The sequence below is a fragment of the Cnephaeus nilssonii genome (assembly GCF_951640355.1).
Source record: "Cnephaeus nilssonii genome assembly, chromosome: 4".
NCBI classification, from domain to species: Eukaryota; Metazoa; Chordata; class Mammalia; order Chiroptera; family Vespertilionidae; genus Cnephaeus; species Cnephaeus nilssonii.
The window spans coordinates 36776385-36790799 of record NC_137075.1 but is presented as its reverse complement, the minus strand read 5'-3'; positions in this window follow the sequence as shown (position 1 = coordinate 36790799).

The window sequence follows — 14415 nt, the reverse complement described above, 5'->3', positions numbered from 1 at the left end:
AAAGTTAACTACTCCCCTCAAAAGAATGACCATCATCCACTTCCTGATTCGGATGTGTTGATGCTCAAAAAAGACATCTGTCATTTTGAGTCTCTGAGAACTTTGTAAAGGCTTGAGATCTGTTGCCCAAAGAAAGGAGTCCCACCTGCCACAGTTGCTGCCCCATTGAATTATTCCTGTCTGTGACTAAGGTCACCTGATGTCGCAGGAGTTTGCCATTGAAGTGAATGGGCTTGTGGCTTCACAGGCGGGAGGCATGCTGGGTCACGGTGGACAGTGACTGAGGGGACGTTTGTCTAACCTTCTGTGGGGAACAGCAGGGACCAGTTGGAAACGTCTCCCCTGTGCAAACATGTCATAGACTTTTGTGCAGTATGTATGTGTCTATGAAGTTGTCTTGTGTCAGTGAGAACCAGGGGAATGTAAGTCAGTGTTACCTGTTAACAAGAGTGGTATTCAACTGGCTTCTAAGACTTTCTTTATAAACCAATCAGTATTTATTCACAAAGTATTTATTATACAGCTATTATGTGTTCTGCGCTGTGGTATGTTTTCCTGTCCCTACACCTGAGCAAAGCTCTTGCTATTGCCTTTTACAACTGATGCCAATTCCTGGTATCCATTGAAATCAAGCTGGTTCCCATCCTTCCTTTCAGAATCCTGCGTCTGGAAGGACCTGAAACCTGATCACACCCAATCCTAGAGAGGGGACTCTATTCTGTAATAAATATGGTCCAGTCTCCATAGTCACTTATTTTAGGTTTTACCAGTTAGGGATTTTCCCTTTTTTTTCTTAACAAATATTGTGCATTCTATTTTGTGCCCATTTAAACCCATTTATTCATGTTCCATTCTTAGGAAGAATAGTTGTTAACACAGTCCTTCACTGATTAAAGATCTCCGGGCGATTCCTCAGGGTTTTCTTAAACTGTTTTCAGCCGTCTTGATTTCTAATCTCTTTGCAAGGCAAACCTGAGGCAAATTGTGGAAAACAAATTTGGTTTCACCCCATGCTTTTGAACTTATTCCTTGGTCATTTAGCAGGCCCCCAATTTCCCTCATTTCACACAGACCCCAGTTCACACACAGGCACAAGCAGGTCACTCCACTTTTGTGGAGCCTCCAGCCAAAAGTGGAGGGACAGCAGGGGAAAGGTTTTATTACTTTTTTAAATAGGTGCTTGAATCATGGTTCAGAAATGACTTACTTATTCATTCCCCTCCAAATTCATGGTCAAAGATGAGAACTCCAGTGAAGCTGGCTATGGCCATTATAAAGGAAAGATGAGGCTTTAAAAAAGCAAAATGTAGGTCATAATAATGTATGAAAATATATCGGTTATATCAACATAACATACATTAGAGTATCAGGATGATTAAAAGCCAAATTTAATTGAAATCTGTGTACATAAACAAACTGAATCTGTTTCTTTGATACTTTTGAAAATAAACCAATGTGCAAGAAATTGAAACTATAAAATAGTGCATATAATTAAAGGTCCACAAAGAAAGCAGCAGTGCAGTTCTGAGGAGAAATTTAAAGATGAGCCAGACGGGTCTCCTTATTTAACCTGTTGACTGTATCTGCAGTGTGTTTAAAAATCTCCAGACTTCATTTCGCTGAATATAGGCCAGTTCTTTCTCAACCTCCTTTGCTAAGGAGATGTAAACATAGCTGGCTTAGTTGTCCTGGGAATTGGGCGTGTACTTGGGCAAAGGAGAGCTACACCTGACCTCTGAAGAGCAAACCTGCCTCTCACAAAGTCCCAAGACTGCGCCAGGGCAGCAGAAGCCCAGGGCGCCCCTCCAGCCCTATAGGAACCCAATGCTGAGGTGTAACATCTTGGAAGCGATGTAGCTGCTGAGCCTTTGTGCGGGCAGGTTGACACCTGCCAAGAATTTGCTAGAGAATCTTAATTGGCTCAGTTCTCCAGGAGAGACGCTCCCCAGCCTATGTGATGCTAACAGGGTGTAACTTCATGAGCAAACCTGCTCCACCAGCTCTAGATAAACAGTTGGGTTTTTTAGGTTAAGGCTTTGGGTTCCCGAGAAAAATGAAAATCACTCGAGGAGAATAACAGTACTTTAAGCCCATGTTGGGCATTCACTGTTCAGAGAGAGATAAGAGAAACAAGCCAGTTCAAACAAAAGAATGCAGAACTTGAAGTGGGGATGGGTGGCAGAGTTGAAGGTACACTTCCACACTCCACAGCAATCTGGGACCTTTTGTTCATCATATGTGAAATTAATGGAGAGGCCTATGCTTCCTTATCATTGGCTTTTTAAAAATTTATTGGGGTGACATTGGTCAGCATGAACATATAGATTTCAGGTGTGGATTTCTATGTTATAAGATCTGTTTATTACATTGTGTGCCCACCACCCAAGGTCAAATCTTCTCCTGCCACCATATATTAGGACCCCCTTCTCCCATCATTGGCTTTTGGAGACAGTAAGTTTTGCAGACTACCTATGCCCTTTGACATAGACCAAAATAAATAAATAAATGCCCACACTACCAGGGGGCACTAGCATTGGGCCTCTGGTAGGTCCTCAGAATGAAGGTCCAATGGTAAACTGAGGAACCTGGAGGGGGGGGAGGGGGGAGTGGGTGTGCTAACTTCAAATCTTTGACCTTCTATGCACTCTGACTCCCAAATTCTTCTATGGTAAACTATGTACAGCTTTGTTTGACTAGTTACATACTGGATGCTGGTATGTTGCTAACATCGTGTTTCTCGTTGGCTGTGAATTTGATGGCTTGTTAAGAAATCTCTTTTCAGTACAATTTTTGGTTAAAGCATTTTGTCAATATTCCTGCCTCTGCTTTGCTCCTTTGGTGAATGTCCTTTGAGGGAGTTGCTGATGTTTGGCTCTTTGTAATTGTGAAATCTGTACCTAATCTCTGGATTTGAATATCCAGTTGTCTATTATAAATACTGGAATTATAGCAAAGGATGTGGGGACTGGGCTGCTTTATTTTATTGTACAAGCATCATTCTGGAAATGAAAGAAATTTAACCACACAGTAGTCCAATACAAAGCATTTAAATATGAAAATGGTCTCAGGTTAGCTTGATAGATCCATCTGATTAGAGATCCCACACACATTTGTATGGCCTGGCCACTTAAGAATGGATACACATCCCTCTTTCTACCTCTGTGATTTCCCCCTTTCCTCTCAGTTACCAATGACCAAATTAAGATGAAATAATGATGACAAGATTCCTGGGACTAAAATGCTTCCCTTTCCCTCCAGAACAAGGGAGGTGGGGCAGACCCCAAACCACAGCCCTTTAGCTGGTACAGACCCTGCAAAAAAACAGCAGCATTTCCTCTTCAACTGCTCAGAAGGCTGGAGCCCTAGTCATTTCACCTCCATTGTAAGTGATACCAATTTCCATCCGCCACCCCACCCCACAGGACGTCTCAATTGTAAAGAGTGAGATTACACAAACTCTTACCTAATAAGGACCTCAGATGGCAAGTGGGAGAGAGAAGGGAAATACATTTTTTAAGTATCAAAGAAGGAACCCGAAGGAAATTAAAAAACAAAATTTTTCAAAATAATTTTAAACTTAGAGAAAAGGAACAAGAATAGTACAAAGAACTCCTATATCCTTCACCCATGTGCCCCAACTGTTAACATTTTGCCATATTTGTATGCTCATGTGAGTGTGTGTGTGTGTGTGTGTGTGTGTGTGTGTGTACTCACACATATTTTTTCTCAACCACTTGGAGTAAATTGCAAATATTGTGTCCATTTATCTCTAAATACTTCAGTGGATATTTCTTAAGGACAAGGAGATTATATTACATAACCACAATACAAATATAAAAATCAGGAAATTTAACATTGCTACAATATTATGTAATACAGTCCATAATCAAATTTTGCCTGTTGTCCAAATGATGTACAAGGATTTCTTTTCCAGTTCAGGATCTAATCCAGGATCACCCTTGCACGTAATTGTCATGCCTCATTAGACTCCTTTAATCTGGAAGAGGTCTTCAGCTTTCCTTTGTCTTTCATTACATGGTCATTTTTTAAGAGTACATTCAATCTAATTTTTAAAAATAATTTCCATCATTCATGGGTTTGTCTGATCTTTCCTCATTAAGTTCGTTTAATGTGTCTAGATTTGGGCAGGAGTATCACACAGTGTCATAATTTGCCATCCATCTGGGCAAATTATCCTCCATGTATCACATACATCAGAAGGAAGTGATGTAAAATTCTATTGTTGGTGATGTTAACAATGATCACTTGGTTTAGGTCTCCCCAACACCCTGCCAGGTTTCTCCACTATAAATTTACTATTTTTCTCTCTGCAATTAATAATTTGGGGAAAGAAAACTGAGCCTATATAAATTTCCTGTGAGTCATCAGGTTTTCACCCAATAAGTATCCTATCTAATAATAGAGTAACATGTAAATTACCATCACTCCGCTACGCCCACGATTGGGCGGCAGGAGGCTGGGGGGCGGGACTTGGGGTGGCCTATCTGGCCATTGAGAGGCACGGTTCCGCTGCCACTGAGGGGAGCTACCCTGCTGTTGAGAGGCGCAGGGGGCGGGATTCCTGCCCCCTGTGCCTCTCAACGGCCAGATCCGCGGCCGCTGAGGGGGCCTGCCGCGGACACCCAGCTGCGCCTCTCAACGGCAGGGTAGCCAGGTGTCCGTGGCAGCCCCCCTCAGCGGCCGTTGAGAGGCACAGGGGGCGGGAGTCCCGCCCCCTGCGCCTCTCAACAGCAGGGTAGTCCCCCTCAGCGGCCGCGGACCATCAAAAGCATGGGAGCTGGGTGCCTGTCTGCTCCAGTACCAGGCTCCACCGCGAAAAGCGAAAGCGTGTAGGGGACCCTACACGTGCATGATTCAATCATGCACTGGGCCTCTAGTAGCATATATTTATTAATCTCACCCAAGCATGTTTTTACTATGATGATTGCCAAGTGGTTGGCATTCTATTGTGGGAATGCTTTTTCCTCCTTTCTAATTTATTTATGTACTTATTATCATTATGAACTCATAACTCTTATTCTTTTTTAAAATATATTTTTATTGATTTCAGAGAGGAAGGGAGAGGGAAAGAGAGAAACATCAATGATGAGAGAGAATCGTTGATCAGCTATCTCCTGCACGCCTCCTACTGGGGATTGAGCTGCAACTCGGGCATGTGCCTCAACTGGGAATTGAACCATGACCTCCTGGTTCATAGGTCAATGCTCAACCGCTGAGCCACGCTGGATGGGCATAACTCTTATTTTAGTAATTGGGGTAAAAATCCAACCCTGGCTGGTGTGACTCAGTGGTTAGAGGGGCAGCCTGCGCACCGAAGGGTCATGGGTTCGATTCCTAGTCAAAGGCACATACTGGGTTGCAGGTTCAATTCCCGACCCTGGTTGGGGTGTGTGCAGAAGGCAACTAATCAACGTGTCTCTCTCACAATGATGTTTCTCTCTCTCTCTCTCTCTCTCTCTCTCTCTCTCGCCCCCTACCTCCCTCCCTTCCTTCCACTCTCTATAAAAATCAATGGAAAAAATATCCTTGGGTGAGGAGTGAAAAAAAAAATCCATTCCCATCATCATTTCAATGCTCAAATTGTCACAAATTTAAGCAGTGAGAGCTTCAAGATGACTGACCTTTAGACATATCCTATTATCTTAGCACTCCCTTACTTTCTGGTACAATAAAAAGTTCCAGGCTCATCTTGACTCTCCCTACCCCAGCCCAGGAATCAGCCATTTCTTCAAGGAGCCCTGGTTTTATTAAGTAGAGAATGGTCCTGACTCAGACCAGGACTCAGGATATATTCATTACTATTAGACTGAAACTAAGAAATATGGCCCAGTCGGTGTGGCTCAGTGGTTGAGCATTGACCTATAAACCAGGAGGTCACCCTAGCCGATTTGGCTCAGTGGATAGAATGTCAGCCTTCGGACTGCAGGGTCCTAGGTTCGATTCTGGTCAAGGGCACATGCCAGGGTTGCGGAGATCCCCAGTAGGGGGCGTGCAGGAAGCAGCTGATATCTCTCTCTCTCTCTCTCTCTCTCTCTCTCTCTCTCTCTCTCTCCCCTCCCTCCCTCCCTCTCTCTCTCTCCTCCCCCCTTCCTCTCTGACAGCAATAAAAATATTTTTTAAAATTCTTAAAAAAAAAAAAAAAAAAAAAACAGGTCACGGTTCGATTCCCAGTCAGGGCACATGCCGGAGTTGTGGGCTTGATCCCCAGTAGGCGGTGTGCAGGAGGCAGCCAATCAATGATTCTCTCCCATCATTGATGTTTCTTATCTCCCTCCTTCCCTCCTGAAATCAATAAAAATATATTTTTTAAAAAAAGAAATATGTACATGTGGACACTTATTAAGAGCAATGAATTCATATTGACATCTGCAATTCTAATCCTACACCACAGGATTCTTCCTTTTCCATATGTGTATCTCCCTTCTCCAACAGTGAGAATCATCATCATTTGCTCATTTGCTCAATTTGCTCAATCCTTTAAGTTTCAGAATTGCCACTCCCATATCACTGTGAAAAACTAACCTTTTAGTAAAGTTCCAATATTTGTTTGCAGTTGTTATTTTTGGATTAAGATTGAAGGGATAGCATCAAATTACTATGTTCAAAAATTGCTTCAGTTAATGAGGACACAAGTAGAACAAGTTGAACAACTCTAGTGACATTAAGTAATAATAAGCAAAAGACTTACACTCAAATAAATATTCATATTAAAATCAAAGAGGGCCCATCCATCTGGGCAAAGTATCCTCCCAATGAACTGCACTGTCCCCCATCTCCCTCAATGAATTAATGTGTGGGGTGGGGGAGGCAACCATCTTAAGTTTATCTTCGATAATGAAAAAGCCATCATCCAGACTTATCTACATTAGTGTGCTTTATGGCAATCTATTTGTCCAAAAAGTCCTAATCTTCTTATTTTATATGGCCCTCAAATAAGCCCCATACCATCAGAGGTACCCCTTTCCCCCCCCGCCCCCACACACAAATGCCCTTATGGTCCTGCTAAGAGCAGTCCTCCAAAGAGTTGTATTAGCAATGATTTTCTACACATGTACACTTTCTAAAACAGTGTTGCTAAGTGCTGTTCAGCAATCCTCACGTTCACATCAGCCCTCGGACTAAAGGGTCGCGGGTTTGATTCTGGTCAAGGGCATGTACCTTGGTTGCAGGTTTAATCCCTGGCCCTGGTCAGGGCACGGGCAGAAGACAACCAATCAATGTGTCTTTCTCACATCGATGTTGCTCTCTCTCTGTCTCTGCCTCTCCCTTCCACTCTCTCTAATAATCAATGGAAAAATATCCTTGGGTGAGGATTAGCAAAAAACAGCAACAACAAAAACTTTGCTAATTGTGACTTATCAATGAGTCATAGACTGAAAATTGAAAATAAATAAATAAAATTTGTTTCCTAGGGCTACCATAACATAGTACCACAAACTGGATGATTTAGAAAGACAGAAATGTATTATCTCACCGTTCTGGAGGCCAGAAGTCCAGCGTCAGCAGGGCCCTGCTCTCTCGGAGGCCTGGGGAAGGTCTGCTCCAGGCCTCGCTCCCAGCTCCTGGTAGCCTCCGGCATTTGCAGATAGCCATCTTCTCCCGGGGTCTCTTCACGTTATCTTCCCCTGTGCATGTCTGTCTCTGTGTCCAAATTGCCCCCTTTTATAATCACACCGGTCATACTGAATTAGGTTGCCCTAATGATCTCATTTTAACTTGATTATCTCCATAAACACCCAATTTCCAAATGAGGTCACATTCTGAGGTACTGGGGGTTAGGACTCTAACATATTTTTGGGGACACAATTCAACCCATAACAATATCCAAGCAAGGAAAACACTCTATTTTATAGATGAACAAACTGTAGACCAATGCTGGGCAGTATCAAATGGGAAGGATTTCAGAGCCACTGCTAAGATATGGAGCATCAACGCCAGCACAGGGACCGGGCAGGGCAAGGCAGTCTTGACCGGCATGGGACAGTTACCTAGCATTTTTCAAGTACATGTTGGCTTCTTCTCTCCTGGCCTGAGAAAATACAGGAAACTAATGGAATGGAACCAGATTTTTAAAGCTCCTTCTATGTTTGCAAGGAGTACCTCTGGAGGCTGTAGTCCCACACATCTGGAGCCTCGTTTGAGCTAAGCTCTCTGAGTGTGCAGCTCAGAAATTCAAGGGAAAGTTTCCTTCCTAAATTCCCAGCACCACCGCTCAGGGGCCCTGAAGGTTTAAATCTCAGATTGGGACAAAATAAAGAACTTAACCTATTCACTATCCATAACCAGGATGAATGGATTATTAACTTGATCCTGACCTATAAAAGCGGTAATGAAAGCACTTGGGTTTTTATCTCCACAATGAATAGGTTCTATTCAGAATCAGTAACCCTTGTTTCATTTTTAATCAGTCATTTTTTTTCTGTCCTCTACTAGTCACTGGAGCCACCTCCTCCAAATGCCCCAAACCTTTGCACCCTTTCCTTCACCGTCTTCTTACATCCAAGAAACACATCCAGGCAGCCTAAAAACTTCCATTTGTTCGGCAAATGATTATTGACCTACGTGGGCACCTTAGGGATGCAAAAGGAAGTAAGACACTGTCCCTGCCTTTCAGGAATAGAAACTAACAGAATGAGGGACAGAGAATCACCCCGGTGATGGCTTGAGATTCTCCTCCTCCCCAAGCACAAACATTTCCCTTCTCCAGGCTTCTCTCACCATGCTCTTTGGCACAGAAGAGTAAATTAGCACCAAAGTCTGAACTGCAAAGGATAGAACCCTTACCTGACTGAAGAGAGAGGGTGGGTGAAGAGTAACAAAATGAATCTGGATTACATGCAACATTCCATTTAGAAGCTCTTAGGAGCACAGTCCTCTGGGCTTTTTCCCCCAATTGGTTCCAACTTCCTGGGCCACATGCCAGGATGCTATGCCTTTCAGAAAGGAGTCTTGCCCCGTCTGGATATAGCCTAACTGTCCTATACCATATCTCAAACCCTTCTCTAGGGCAGAGGTCAGGTGGTAATGCAGAAATTAGAGTTGTCAGTAGGATCCTGCAAGAACACTTTGAAAATCAAATACATAAAGTCACACACATAATTCTATACAGACAACCTGAAGCAGTGAAGACAGAAAAGAATCTCAAGTTGAGCAGCTAGTTCAGAGTCAGAGGACTGAGCGCGCCACCTAGGAGCTGAGAGCCCACTAAGAGGCCTTCCCAACCAACCCCCATCAGCTCCAAAGAGGATAAAAGGGGAAAGGCATCTTTATGCCACAGACCTCCGCTGGGCCACATCATTTAAAGATCTGAGGTTGAACCAGAGGTGGGTAGGTAGCAAGGCAAGAGGGAAGGCAAGGCTTGTTTTTCTTCCAATTACTATATTATCTCGAAGGTTCTGGAATTCTGAGATTTCTACCAGATTCTAGGCTATTGGCAATAATTTTCACATAACAGTTTGCTCTAAGACCGATTAGCAGCAGGCACAGCCAGGTCACCCCAGAACTCCCCCACAATACTTTCCCTTACGGTTTGTCCTGAGAGGAGCCAGGTGTGCTCTCAGGGATCAGGTGAATTCGGGCCTGCAGTGCATCTCCAGGTACCCGCCCTCCTCTGGAGTGCTCCGGCTATGCTGTTCTTTCGGCATAATTCCTTCTCTTTCGTCTTACCTCACAGGTCACTTTCTCAGGGAAGTGGCCCTCCATTTGTCCTCTACCTTCTCATCATATCCCATGTTATGAGCTTTTATAGCACTTCCGACTTTTCCTTGGAGTACCTATTAACGTTTTCATTACCCATTTGTATGAGTTTGGTCTATTTCTCCCACTAAATTCTAAGCTCTGAGACCAGAGTTCATGCTATTTTGCCCATCATGGTGTCATCTCACCTAATAGCCCTTGGAACATATATAATAGTACCAGAGGCCCAGTGCACGAAGTTCGTGCATGGGGCGGGGGGGTCCCCTCAGCCCAGCCTGCACCCTCTCCAATCTGGGACCTCTTGGGGATGTTTGACTGCCGGTTTAAGCCCGATTCCAGGGATCGGGCCTAAACCAGCAGTCAGACATCCCTTACAATCCAGGACCGCTGGCTCCTAATTGCTCACCTGCTTGCCTGCCTGGTCGCCCCTAACTGCCCCCCCCCCCACTGGCCTGATCGCCCCCCACTGCCTCTGCGTGCTGCCCCTCCCCCCACTGGCCTGGTCGCCCCACGCAGCCTGCTTGTTCAGTTGTTTCGTCATCCCTCACTAGCCCCCTGCCGGCCTGGTCGCCCCACGCAGCCTGCTTGTTCAGTCATTTGGTCGTCCCACACTAACCCTCCTGCCGGCCTGGTTGTAGGCAGCCATCTTGTGAGGGTGTGATGGTTAATTTGCATATTCCCTCTTTATTATATAGGATAGGTATTTCACAATGTATTCTTTACTAAGTAAGGATGTGCATACCTGAGGTAGGAGATGGTTGCAAGACAAGATTCCTAGGTTTTGTGAGGGGTTGTTTTGTTTGTTTTGTTTTTCTGGCAAGGCTAGTATCTTTCTGGTTCCTTTAGAAGTAGAAGCTTAATTCGCCATAGGTCTCTGAACTCTACGCTTGTCTAATAATTTGAGTTGGGATCCTAACAATACATTATGAAGATCTATGTGGCAGCCACTTCAGAAATGTTTTACAAGAGAAACTGATGTTCATTTTACCCTTCCTTGAGAACAGGACTGGTGTATTACTAGTGCCTTACAGCCCAGGTAGCTTAGGGTCCAGAGAGGGAAAACAGAGAACAAGGAACCCCATACAGCAGTGATGGCGAACCTATGACATGCGTGACAGCACTGACACGCATAGCCATTTCTGATGACACATGGCCGCATGCTGAGGATGAAACATTTGCTGCTCCTGAGGATGAAACATTTGCGACTAGAGTCTTGGAGTTAGTTTTTTCCTCAAAGTGACACACTACCCGAGTTATGCTCAGTTTTTTGGCGAAGTTTGACACACCAAGCTCAAAAGGTTGCCCATCACTGCCATACAGTGAAGTACTATCATGGTATTAAGTACAGGCATAAAGGGAAACAAAGAAGAGGCTCTTATCCAAACCTTGGGGCACCTGGGAGACTTTTGGCAAAGGTAATTTCTATACTAAGTTGTAAATAAGATGTAAGAGGTAGACAGGGAAAAAGATTGGGGGGGGGGGGGGGCGGGCGGAGTGTGGTAGAGAGTTAAGAGGAAGAAATAATCAAAAAGGCCCAGAGATGAGTGTGCATCTAGAGCTTAAAGTAGAATTGCTTTCTCTTGGAAGTCAATTTCTCTTGACTACACCACCCCTTCTCTGAGGAGAGCTTGGAAGGAGAGAGGCATGCCAATAAAGGCAGGCAAAGGGTGAACAAGTTTATCATACAATTAATAAGTGATGGAGCCAGGATGTAAGTCAGAAAGTCCCTTCTGAGCATTCATTCAAGATGAATATGGAGGCAACAGAGTCAATTTTATATGACTAAAGGACATGGAGGAGGCTTTTAGCAGGTTGGACATCATTTTGGTCAGTTCTGAAAAAGTATGTAAGTTAGAACACTTGGAAACCTACTGGAGCTAGCTTAAGTAAGACATGGCAGCACTATACTATAGGACAGTGGTCGGCAAACTCAATAGTCAACAGAGGCAACTAGCAATAGTACAACGATTGAAATTTCTTTTGAGTCAAATTTTTTAAACTTAAACTTCTTCTAACACCACTTCTTCAAAATAGACTCGCCCAGGCCGTGGTATTTTGTGGAAGAGCCACACTCAAGGGGCCAAAGAGCCGCATGTGGCTCGCGAGCCGAAGTTTGCCGACCATGGCTATAGGATATAGCAGTGCTCCACGGGTCCCAAGGGCAAGAACGCAGTCACCTCAGGAAAAGATAGAAGGTACTATTCTCAAAATTCACCTCCCATTTCAGCTCCTCTCTATGTATCTGCTTCATCCTATACTTTCTCTCTGAACCTGTTTTCTCTTCTTTGCAGTTTACATGACAGAATACATAGCCGTAAACATCTTGTAAATTCATGTTGCCATCTACTCCTCTAGTTCCGCAGTTTTAATTTCAAATTCCCAGGGAACAGCCTTCAGCCTAGCCTGGGTTAGATGTCCCCCCTGGAACGATCAGCTATGCCTATAAAAGCAGGGCCAGATTCCACAAATACAGATGCTGGGAGAACACTCCTTCAGGTTGCACCCTCTCCTCAGGGGAGAACCAGTTACAAGGGGTAAACTGGATGACAATGAACAGATGTTAAAGGAAATCCCTTATTGTAAGAGTTTAGATTTTTCTCTCTCCTTCCCCACAGTCCAATTTTGTTGTTATATCTCATTTCCTCTTCCACTAATATTTTATCCATCCTATCATTTTTCACATTCTGGGAATAAAATATTTTACTTTTTGGGATAGGAGGAAACTTGAGAGACCACCAGGTAGCTGCATATATTAACCATCCTAAGAGCTGACATTTTGCCCCCTTTTCTAAGAACTCCAAGAAAAGTAAATCTGAGAGTGGGATTCCACAATTTTATTTACCACGGCAAGAACTTCACAACAAACTACAGCTGACATTTGAACAACTTGGGGGTTAGGGATGCTGACCTCCCTCACAAAGATCTACATAACTACAGTCAGCCCTCTGCACACACAGATTTCCAACCGTGGAATTGACCTTTGAACAACACAGATTTGAACTGGGTGGTCAAGTGAAAACTCTGCATGTAAGTGTATCTACACAGTTCAAATCCGTGTTGTTCAAGGGTCAACTGCAATTCCTTCTGCTACAATTAAGTCCATTTCCTTTCTCGGACTTCATGAAGTGGTACACAGCTGATCAGAATTCACTTTAAAGGGATTATCAAGGATTTAAAAAATCCCTGCCCAGCCAGCGTGCTCAATGGTTGAGCGTTGACCTATGAACTCGGACAAGCATGTCAAACTTACAGCCCACAACGAATATTTTTGTGGCCTAGCCAATATAACAGTATGTAAGAAACGTTTTTTTTTTTGTTTTTGTTTTTTATATTTTATTGATTTTTTACAGAGAGGAAGAGAGAGGGATAGAGAGTTAGAAACATTGATGAGAGAGAAACATCAATCAGCTGCCTCTTGCACACCTCCTACTGGGGATGTGCCCGCAACCAAGGTACATGCCCTTGACCGGAATCGAACCTGGGACCCTTGAGTCCGCAGGCCGACGCTCTATCCATTGAGCCAAACCGGTTTCGGCGTAAGAAACGTTTTAATAAAAATTTTGTAATTTAATTTTTACAATATCCAGTTATACATAATTATTAATAACGAACTACATTTGGTAATGACTGATTACTATCATCGTGTTGCATTCATATCCCTTACGCAGAGGTGCACCATTTCTCTCCACTAATACTAGCAGCGAATATTTTAGCAGCCAATTGCCACATCATTAGTCTTGGACTGACTTGTTTGGTGTTCGCTTTCGGAAAACAAGAAAAATAGGTTTGTTTTCATTATGCTTAATCATTTGTGCAGTTATTCAGCGTCTGGTAAGTTAATGTTCAAGAAAAAATTTTTATTAAAATGTTCTTTTATGTTAACGATTACTCATTTATTTCAGCCCTTTGTATTCAACATGTCCCTATAGAAATAAAACTACATTTCTATGAAAATTGAAGCTTTTGGTTTTTTGTGGCCCACATAAACTTAAACCTTGTTTATTTGGCCTGTGTTAGCCTTTGAGTTTGACATGCTTGAACTAGGAGGTCACAATTGCATTTCCAGGCAGAACACATGCCCAAGTTGCAGGGTTGATCCCCAGTGGGGGGTGGGAGGTGTAGAGGCAGCTGATTGACGATTCTCATCATTGATGTTTCTATCTCTCTCTCCCTTTCCCTGTCTCTCTGAAATCAATAAAAGTATTTTTTTTAAAAACTTGGGTGCTGCCCTAACCAGTTTGGCTCAGAGGATAGAGCATCGGCCTGCAAACTGAAGGGTCCCAGGTTCTATTCCCGTCACGGGCATGTACCTTGGTTTCGGACACATCCCCAGTAGGGGGTGTGCAGGATGCAGCTGATCGATGTTTCTCTCTCATTGATGTTTCTGACTCTATATCCCTCTCCCTTCCTCTCTGTAAAAAATCAATAAAATATATTTTAAAAAACAAAACAAAACAAAACTTGGGTGCTATTAATACATCCTGGGCCATCAGGACTTCCTTGTAAGAATGGGCGGGGGAAAAAAAGTTGTTTTGCACAAAGTCACTACCCAGGTTTAATTTAGTAGATTTAAAATATTTTAAAACACGAAGCTTACATTTCAAAGGAGATACTACATGTAAACTGAATCTAAGAAAGGCCCTAAACAAGAGCAAAATAATATTGTCTCCAAATGGGGAATAGCAGAAAGAACTCAAG